The sequence below is a fragment of the Magnolia sinica genome, chromosome 7 (assembly GCF_029962835.1).
Source record: "Magnolia sinica isolate HGM2019 chromosome 7, MsV1, whole genome shotgun sequence".
NCBI lineage: Eukaryota > Viridiplantae > Streptophyta > Magnoliopsida > Magnoliales > Magnoliaceae > Magnolia > Magnolia sinica.
Window position 1 is genome coordinate 66,592,819 of NC_080579.1, and position 10,687 is coordinate 66,603,505.

Consider the following 10,687-nt stretch of genomic DNA (forward strand, 5'->3'; position numbering starts at 1 on the left):
TGCAACAAATGAGCCAATTCCAACTTCGCCTGGGTCCTTGCTCTTGCTAGGGTGGTAGACTCCTAGGAGTTTCAACGCCCGGTGGAGGGTTCGATTACTCATAGGTGGTGAAATCCCACTACGGCGTGAGTGTGTGGTGGTGTGTGTGCGTGTTAAAAAAAATAATAATAAATAAATAAATTCCAACTTCGCCTAAAGTCAAATGATATCCGTCTGGCTCGGGCAATTCGGCGTCTCCTTTAATAATGATATCAATGGCAACCTTGTAAAAAGATCCATGATTAGCTTTCCGGAAGCGGATTGGCCAATGTACTGCACCACCGACCTGGCTGATGTGGGCACGTGTCGTGGGAAGACGAGCGCCGGCACTCCACATGATTGGAGTTGTACGAACGGTTTAAATGAGTTTAAAGCTATATGAGCCTACGATGATGTATTTATTATATCCACACCGTTCATCCTTTTGGCGAGACCATTTCAATACATCACAAATTTTTTCAGTTCTCATTTCAAAGCAACCTAATTACATTCACTTGCTTTCTTAGTCCAACAATTGTAGGGCCCGCATGATGGATATAAGTTCAACTTCATGTGGGCCGGACCCATCTTTGACCCATAATTATAGGTTGGCCCACAAGATGGAAGTTACAGTCCGTAAATAGAAGTTTTTGTCATAAAGATCCAGAGCATCTATTTTTTGCCCACCAATTGGATGGTTAGGATTGCCTGATCAAAGTGATTATTGAGAGGAAACAGGAGTCAAAGTGGTGCACACATGTTAAACATGATAAATGATCCAAAGGGATGATCATATACTTTTCATAAATAAACTAGACCATCTTTTTTCTTTTTTCTTGATATTAACATCATCATATCAAGGTGGTTCTTGAGAGGAATGAAGAATCAAAGGTGGATTGAGATTGTTAAAAATTATAAATGATCAAAATTGGCATTGATCAAGTGGCTAAGATTGTTAAATCAAAGTGATTCTTGAGATTGACAGTGATATAGGAGTGGAGCCACGAGATGAACGATCTAGATCCAAGTTCACAATTATTTTTTTTTCGTAAATATTTTAAAAAATTCCTTTTGTTGGACATTGCTCAGATGGCCAATGATCATCAGAGTAGAGCATTCATGAGAGAAACGGGTAGTAGAGGTGGGGCCCACAAGATTGAGGGTTAGATACATGATCATAAAATATTTTATCATAAATGATCTGATCACCAATTTTGCTAGCCCCACTAATCAGATGGCTAGAATCATCAAATTGAAGTGATTGAGGGCTTCAAAATACCTATTATCCACTACTCGGTCCTTTTGGACCTGGTATCAATACCGTTAACATTGAAAATTCTCTTTTCATACACATCGAAGGGGATAGATTATATGGCATTACAATGACAGGCCAACAACTTTAAACACTACTAAGATGTCCAAATGGGTTAAATCCATCAGTTGCAAGCCCTAAACGTACATTACGGAATTCTTTAGCAAAACTTGGCCACTTGTTATTTATTACCATCCAACTTGATGAATCAGATGGATGCCGCATGACACCACTATATTCTTTCGGTTGAGAATGCTAAGTCATTTGCTCCACTATCCATGGTACACTAGAAATAAAGTTTTTTTTTTTTATTTTAAAGATTACTTATTAATTTTTTTAACAAAAGGTATATACGATAATATTAAAATTATATTTAACATTAAATGCACACCTGTATAGCCTCTGTAGCCTTGGTGTCAGAGGAAAATATCTCAAAACCTTTGATGGAACTCTAACGCCTTTTTTCTTAGCCATGTAATCTGACCTCCATCTCGACATATGACATGTTGGACAATTTTGTCTATATTTATACTCTTTCCAATAAAAAATATAATCATTGGGACATGCATGCATAGTCTCATAAGTCATTCCCAATGAATTGATCATCTTTTTCACTTGATATGTGCTCACTGGCAACGTGTTTTCTACTGGTAACAACTTTTTAAACAATTGAAAAAGATCATTAAAGTTGTTATCCGACCAACCATTACGTGCCTTTAAACTATACAATTCAACAGTAACCAATAATTTTATGAGTTCTCTAGGGCAAGAAGGGTACAAAAATTGTCTTGCATCATCAAATAAAGCCTTATATCTTTCTGCATCAAGGTCTTCATGACAATTTTCATTTCTTCTAAGATCATCCATAAGAGTATCAGCATATTCTCCAATATTTCTAAATGCATCGTTAACAAGTTCTTCCATTCTAGGATACTCATCATCGGATTGATCATCAAACGTTGATGATGATGGTTTCTCATTACTTTTCATAAGACTTTCACCGTGAAAAATCCAATGTGTGTATGACTTATCAATACCGTTAAGGAGCAAATGCTCATGAATCTCTCCAAAAGTGAACATCCCACTCCCATTTCTACATTTCGCACACGAACACGAATAATGATCAAATCCACCACCGTTGTTCTTTGTAAACTCAATAAAATGCATAAGTCCATCCAAATATTCTTGACTTAACCTATGTTTGTCCATCTATGCTTTGTTACTTAATGATGACATTCTGCAACAAATGAGATAATCAAGTCAATTTTGATGTTAAGATGATGGTTGGACCCTATTGACTAAATGTGTTTAAAGTGAATAAATAAATTCTGATGCATGCTTTAGTGAAATAAAATAAGTTTTTTATTTCCATTTTCAATCGCAAATATGATAACAAACAAAAATTTAAAAGAAATTTTTTTTTTAAATACTCTTTAAAAAAAGAAAATTTTTTTTTAAATACTTTTTAAAAAAAAAAAATTGTTTACACTTTGATCATTATACCAAGACTTGTACAGGAACAATTCTCAAGACCATTCATGTGTACACACTCTGTCAATTCCGCATATAGTTTACACTTTGATCACCATGGGAACATTCAAAGAACTTACTTTATGAAATCTAGGTTCCACTAATGTTCTATTGAGATTTGGTAGGATCCCACAATCAGACCCTTTTATGTGTGTCATGGACCTGATCAGGTGTAATCCTGACATAAAGGTCTAGTCCTGACATAGCCACAAATAGGAATGTATTTGCAACCCAGTTTCATTTCACCCTTATTAATTTGAAGCACCTCATAATATAAACTGAAGGGAAGTAGATTCAGTTTGCCACCTTGTTATTTCTGTACAAGTGACTTGCATGGATGAGATCAAAACCATTCAGTTTGGACCATCCTAACATTTCATTTAGCAGCGTACAAATGTAAACGGTATCTTCCATTCAGGGAGGAAAGGTCCATTTATTAGATGATTACGGGTTTGTATGTGCATGTGTTCTCGATATGTTGTTTAGAAAGTAGTAGCTTATTTCTATGTATATCACCAACACTTTTGGACAATTTTGCCCTGATAATTAGTTTTTTAAGAGAGTCCTCAACCTAAAGATTTGGAAGGATGTATGAGGGATTTACGACATAGTTCAGGGTATTTGGGGCATCATCAATTGAGGTTATTTTCCTTATTTAAAAAAGGCCTTCAGCTCCCACTTAACCGCTTCCTGATTTACATAGCACTTGCTGCTCAAAGAAAGAAAGAAAAGAAAAAAGAAAGAAAGAATGCCTTTATCACTCAACATGCTAGATTATACATCCTGACTGCCCATTTCATGTTTATAAGTCAACAAAGCTATGCATGAGCTTGTGCAGGTTCCAAGGGTATGGTTTGAATTGTTATACCATACGCTTGAAGATTATGAGTGCATCTTTGTTGGGTGGTTTGGAACTTCAGATATGGGTGTCACATATGGGTATGGGCCTAGATGTAAGACACCCTTTTACTCCCAAATTTTATGATACAGGGATATGGCTATATCTGTAATACTTTTATTATCAAAATATTTTGAACATTCCTTCTATTAATTTCCAAATATGTTTGTATTCTAAAATGACTTTTTGATATAAACTATTTGGGCATGGTTGAGTCATATTTGCACCAATATGGGTCTTATACCCATATAACTGTTATGTCACAGAAAATATGGATCCCTCAGGGATTTGAAAGGTCTAGGTGTCATGGGGTGCAAGCTTCTATCTACCTGTATTTACTTGTTAAGAAAAATAAAACATAGCTATGATATGAACTACTACCCTACTTGCAGCAGGCCTGATAGTTCTAGGTGTGAGCCCACATTCAGATGGCAGTTCTAGAACCATTCTTCTGCAAGATGATGAAATTGTTGGACCCCAAATTCAGCACAAGGGTCGTTGGGTTCCTGTCAAACCAGTTCCAAATGCACTAGTAGTGAACATTGGAGATGTTATGGAGGTATTGAGACTCAACCATCCCTATTTCTTTCTTCAATATAGAAATTGGAACACGCATCATTAGTTTCGTAATCTCAATAATCACTAATTGTCATAGATCTGAACCAAAGTCACATCAAAATTGGCACTAAAAAAAAAATAACTCTAGAAGGTGATAAAAACAACTCTAGACGTTGGAATTTCTTGTATTTTTGTAGAATCCTTCTAGATAATCTACAGATCCCCTTGATAAACATTAGAATATTCTTATAGATTTAAGAGGACACCCTCCCAGATAGAATCCTAACAATGTGATAGGTGAAGCCAATAACAATGTGACAAGTGAAGCCAATAACAGAATACAAACGAAATCATCACCCTTACTACTGCATGTAGGAACCTTCAGAACTTTCAAATCAAAGAGTCAAAACCTTATGATAATATAAACGGCTTCAACCCCATTAAATGAACAGATTTCAGATCATAATAAAACAGAATCACTCGATTTCTATAAGAATAAGCTCAAAACCTTCAAAGCCAAGAATCGAAATGGTAAATCAAGCTAAACAGTAGATCGGATGAATAAGATCAATGCAATGCAGTCCAATTCAAGAATCTTCAATCGAATTAGTTTAAAAACTTCAAACGTTGAGCAAAAACCTTCAAATCAAGCACCAAAATCTTCTAAATCCACTTACTTCAACTGCATTTCCAACGTTTCGCTGATGAAACTCGATTTTTGCAAGGGAAAGCACTGAAACGCATCAAATCCAACAGATTACTTACATTCTTTCCTTACCTAGACAAAAGGATAACTCGTTATTTCCGAGAAATTATCAAAATTGCCCAAACAAGCAGCTACCAAAGAGAAACGAGATCCACACATGTCACCAAGTTCTTTAGATCGAGATCGAGAGAGAGGGTTGAGATTGGGAGAGGGAGATCGAGAGAGAGGTTGAGATCGGGAGAGGGAGATCGAAAGAGGGAGAGGGAGAGGGAGATGAGAGAGGGAGACGGAGGCGCGAAATGGAGGTTTTGGGGCTTTTGGCGTAAGAAAATAGGTAAAATCAATCTGTAGTCTGCGGTACATATAGAGCAATGTACCTCTTGGGCCTTGTGGGGTCCACTGAGAGGTATTTAACTGAATCCATTCCACCCATCTGTTTTAAAATAAAATAATAAAACAATATCTTAAAAACTAAGAATATCCGACCCTCAATTGAAACACACCAACAAAACAGTTATCCTTTTGTCTTGAATAACAGTACCGTTCAGAATTGGAGTACGGCTCAGGACTGGAGTAACCACTTAAGGTTCAGAATTGGAGTACGGCTCAGAACCGTTTCCTATCAGAAACGGCTTAAAGCCATTTTTGAACCAAAATTGTACATGTTCCAGTTCACCGATTTTGGTGTAGTGAAATGAAACCAGAACCAACAATAATATGGGTCCTGGGCTGAACAATGAATTGGGCTATCAACAAAACATTCCTAGCCCAAACAATAACCTGGTCTAGTCCAACAACGAACTGGAGTACAAAATAAGCTAGGCACAAAGGTCTTTTAATCAATGATAGAGATGGGCACGAGACGACTTGGCTAGTCTGACTCGTTTAGAGCGACTTGACCTGAAGCGTACGGGTGGGTAAATCGATTTAAACCGAGTAGACTTCGTCCAATCTAAACTCAAACCGAGTCGAGTTCAGGTCACCCGACTGACTCAACTCGATTTGAAACCCGACTCATGTATATATATATATATATATATATATCTCGGAATGCTCAACGGTGCACCAATTGGCACGAAACTCATGTGAACTTTTTGAGAACTCATCATACGTGATGTAAGTCTAAAATCTGAATGGTCCACGTGATGCAACATCCAATGAAACCTCTAGTGCCTAACTTTTACTTTGATCCAAAACTTTGGTGGGCCATGGAAAAAAACAGTTTCCTCCCTTGATTTGCATCTATATTTGCTATGGCCAACCAAAGTTTTAGATCAGGGTGAAAATTGGTCCCTTGGGGTTTCATGGGATGCCGCATCATGTGGACCATTCAGATTAGATGCCCATGACACGTGTACAAAGGTATGCACGTACACAAATGACCATGCCTCTCTCTCCACACACACACACACCAGATTCGATGTTTCAGATCTGAGATCGTGTATAGCTGATAGAGAAGCTACAATTCTAGCAGGTGCACTTTGGTTTTGAGTTATGATTTGAACCTGTGGATACCCGCTGCACCTGACTCAGTACATCTGTCCGGGTCGGACTCAGTCCAGATTAGTCTAGGCCAGACCCTGACTCGGATTAGGTCAGGCATGCTGGACTCGATACCAAGTCTGGTTGGGTCAGGTATATTTTAAAACTGGATCGAGTCGGATCAGCTTAACTCGGTCCGACTCAACTTGATGCCCAGCTCTAATCAATGGTGATTCATAAAGAGGCAAGTCCAATTGACAGAGATCTGGGACATCAAGAAAGAGGGTCCAAGCTGATCTGACAAAGGTGGGCCACAGCAAGATGAAGCTCAGATGGCCGATGCATATGAAGCTCAGATTAAGCTAACTGGATTTGTGGGGCCAAAATCATAGCAGCACTAACAATGAATCATAGCAACAATCCCACAATGATCCAGCCCAGCAGCCGTTCAGCAAAGATGGGCCCGCAATTAACGCCTATCACAAGAAAAAAAAAAAAAAAAACAGATCCAAACAGTGATCAACGATCAGAAAACCATCAGCAGCGTTAGATGTCAACGGGCCAGCGAGGTGAGCCCCACAACATGTTCAATCAAACGTCAGAAGATCTGAGATAAAGTGATCGAAACGCAGCAATGAATCTGGAGAGATGATAGCCCAGCAAAGAATTAACGGTCCAGCACAAGTGCAGATGGAAGATGGGCCACACCTCACACCAAAAATACTATTAGCAACTGCTGATGGAGGATCAACACATCTATGAGCCACAGATAGCGAATTAGCGATGGTGGTGAGATCTGAGAAGCGTCGGGGGTGCTAGTAGTTGGAAAAAAATGCTACCGAAAAATAAAAATAAATTGAAATAAAATTCGATTATTTCGTTTCACTAGGCTGAATCAGGTAAAAATATAAGGTCCTTAAAGCATGATTCGCCCCCTTATCAATTGCTGATGAGTTGCGGGCGAATTGCTTCCAAGATAAGACAAGGCTGTCTAGATCCGGCGTGGAGCAATCATGATGGGTCCACTTAGGAACAATTCAACGCAGTAGATCATCTGGCAGAATCAAATATTGGATGTGTTTTAACAGTATTCTAAAATGAGATGCTATCTGGAGAATCTGATGGAAAGGGAGAGGTTTCTGTTCGAGATGATGAAATTTGGATCGAAATGGTCCAGTTTATATAAGCACTAGGGAGTGGGCCGTTGTTCGGTGGCCATCAATTGTTCAGAACGTTTGAAAAACCTTTCTGACTGTTGATCATTAATTTCAATCATTTCTGTTCGTCGGATCGAAAAATATGACCATTGGATCATCATGGCCCATCCGTTTTCGGAGCATTGTGGCTTTCGAGGCAGCTAGCCGTTTTCAAAAACAACTGACCATTTTGGATTAAGATCCAACCGTTCTCAGTAGCCTATAAAGCCTTGTCTCATTTTAGATCCACCGCACCTAAGCTCTTACTAGACCACTTATACCGCAATCACACCGTCTCGCGACGGTTCGCTTAAGGTTACGAGGGAGCGACCACTCTGCGACATGATGCGCACGTGCGAAGTACGAAGTGCATCAACTAGTGCACTACAGCCACACTGCCCTCGCCCTCGCCCGTGCCAGAGTGCGCGTGCTCTCCTGCGTACGCACTGGAACACGCAACCCGATCGTCTCAATCTCCAAAGCTCCAAGTAAGAATACTACACACACATTCACATATAAATCACAAATCTTCTCCTATCATTTTCAATGTGGGACAAAAAGTACACACCACACTTTTCCATTTGAAATTCTCGAAAATCGTTTTGGCAGCAAAATCCCGAAATTTTAAAATATTTAAAATTTTGAATTATTTTTTCAAAAAATCACAAATTTCAACAATCCCCCACTGGTTTTTTAAAATAATAGAAAAATATCTGCCAGAGATAGAAGAATAATTATTATGCATATAGAAAGATATCTTACGATTTGAGTCTTTCCTTAGTATGAGTATTTTAAAGTTATTTAGAATTTTATGGTTACCGCAACATTGACCCAGTTATTCCTTATTGACATAACTAAAAATACTACACATATAATAGCCTCTGCATTGTTTGTTCCTTCATATTGCTCGCTTAGTACTTTTAATGGCCATATGCTTATCCTATTTCATGAACGATCCCGAGATAACTCTATCTCTCATGAGAAGCGGCACCACTTTTACGTTCACATAGGTGAAATCCTTCTAGTATTTCCATTACTTGAAACACTTGTCTTATTTGAATGGATTTCATTAGAGTTCTAAGACTCAACCCTCTTTTTATAATGACCAGCATTTTCATCATAGAAGAGGTTATTTAGATTTAGTGCTAAAACTTTCCACGTATCAGTGATTTGTTATTACCCATTGAACCTAATCTTTATAAATTTTCTTAGTTTGGATTGGGTTTCTATCATTGGTGGAACTTTGATAAAAGAGTTTCAACCTCATCCCTCTAGATATTGTCCATATTACCTCTCTCGTCGAAGGTTTAGTAAAAGGATCAGCCAAGCTATTACTTGACTTCACAAATGAGATTGTAATGATTTCATCCTGAATCAATTACCTTACATAATCATGTCTCAAACTTATGTGTCTAGACTTCCCATTATAGGTACCGTTGTAGACTCTCGCTAGAGTGGTTTCGCTATCACAATAAAGTAAAACAGCCGGTATAGGCTTCACATATAATTGAATTTCTAACAAAAGATTCCTTAACCACTCAGCCTCTTTTCCTGTTTCAGCCAAAGCTATGAACTCAGATTCCATTGTTGAGTGCGTTACGCAAGTTTATTTCTTAGATCCACCAGATACAACTTCACCTGGTGAATATCCACCTTATAGTAGACTTGTTGTCCCCTTCACTCAATATCCAACTTGCATCAGTATATCCTTCCAACACTACTGAAAATTCTGAGTAAACTAGCTATAGTTCTTTGGTTTCTTTTAGATAACCTAGAACTCTACTTATAACTTTTCAACGTTCAACACTTGGATTACTTGTAAACCTACTTAGTTTACTTACAACGTATGTTATATCCAGTCTTATGCATTGCATTGCATTGCATACATAAGACTGCCTATAGCACTAGCATACTCTGTTTGTGCAACTGCTCTTCCACTATTTTCTTTCAACTTAATACTTGGATCGAATGGAGTTTTTGCCTCTTTGATTTTCAAGTGGTTAAACTTCTTTTGTCACGCCCTAAACTTGGAAACCGGGCTCATAAAATTTTCAATCACCGAATCCGGTGCCAACAGCCTCCATAGTACAATATTTTTAGCTCCTGGCATCCATACGCCAAATTCTGATCATGGGATCTTACAAGGAAGATTTTTTTCAACGTACATTTAACTCGTAATAAGCATAACCACAAGTTTACCCAAATCACAAAGGTAACATCATCATTACATATCCACTAATATGAACAGTTGAATACAGTGCTGAAAGGGAAATACATATATCGAAATTTAAAGCTATCAGAGTAAGCGGAAATACTAGCAATCCATATCGTACAATATTAGAGTAATGCAGAGACATAGTAAACCAAATATCATATACTGAGGATGCTATGCAATATGCAAATCCTGATGAGTCCACAAATACCGTCAGGATCATCTAGGCCATATAAATGTAAAAACATAGCAACCCAAAATGCCATATGATGCAAATGCAGTATGCAATATGCGGTGCGAATGAAATAACAAAGCAGGAGTGTGAAGTCGAGTTGATAGTACGTAGTATCGCAGGCTATGAGGTCCATCACAAGGAACTTCTATCCAAACCAGTCTCATACATAAATTTTGATAGCCAGGCTCAATATGGTAGACTCCTGATCTCAGGTTAGTCGCGCGCCTAACCGAAATTCTGGCCATTACGAAGGTACACATCAAATTAGTTGCGCACCACCAGCCCGAGTGGATAGTGAATGAATAAATGAATGAGTAAGATGCTAAGTATACAACTCCTACTCAATAAGTCCACATATCAACACCGTACATCTCTAGGATCATCATCAGGGTCTAGTACGCTTTACATGCAATCGCCGCCCACTGGATGCGCAACCATGCAAGTGAAAGAGACCTCACTATTCGCCTAACCAGTAGTCAGCTAATATCTACTCGACACATCGATAGCGGACCCAATTACAAGCTAGTCAAACTCAACCTA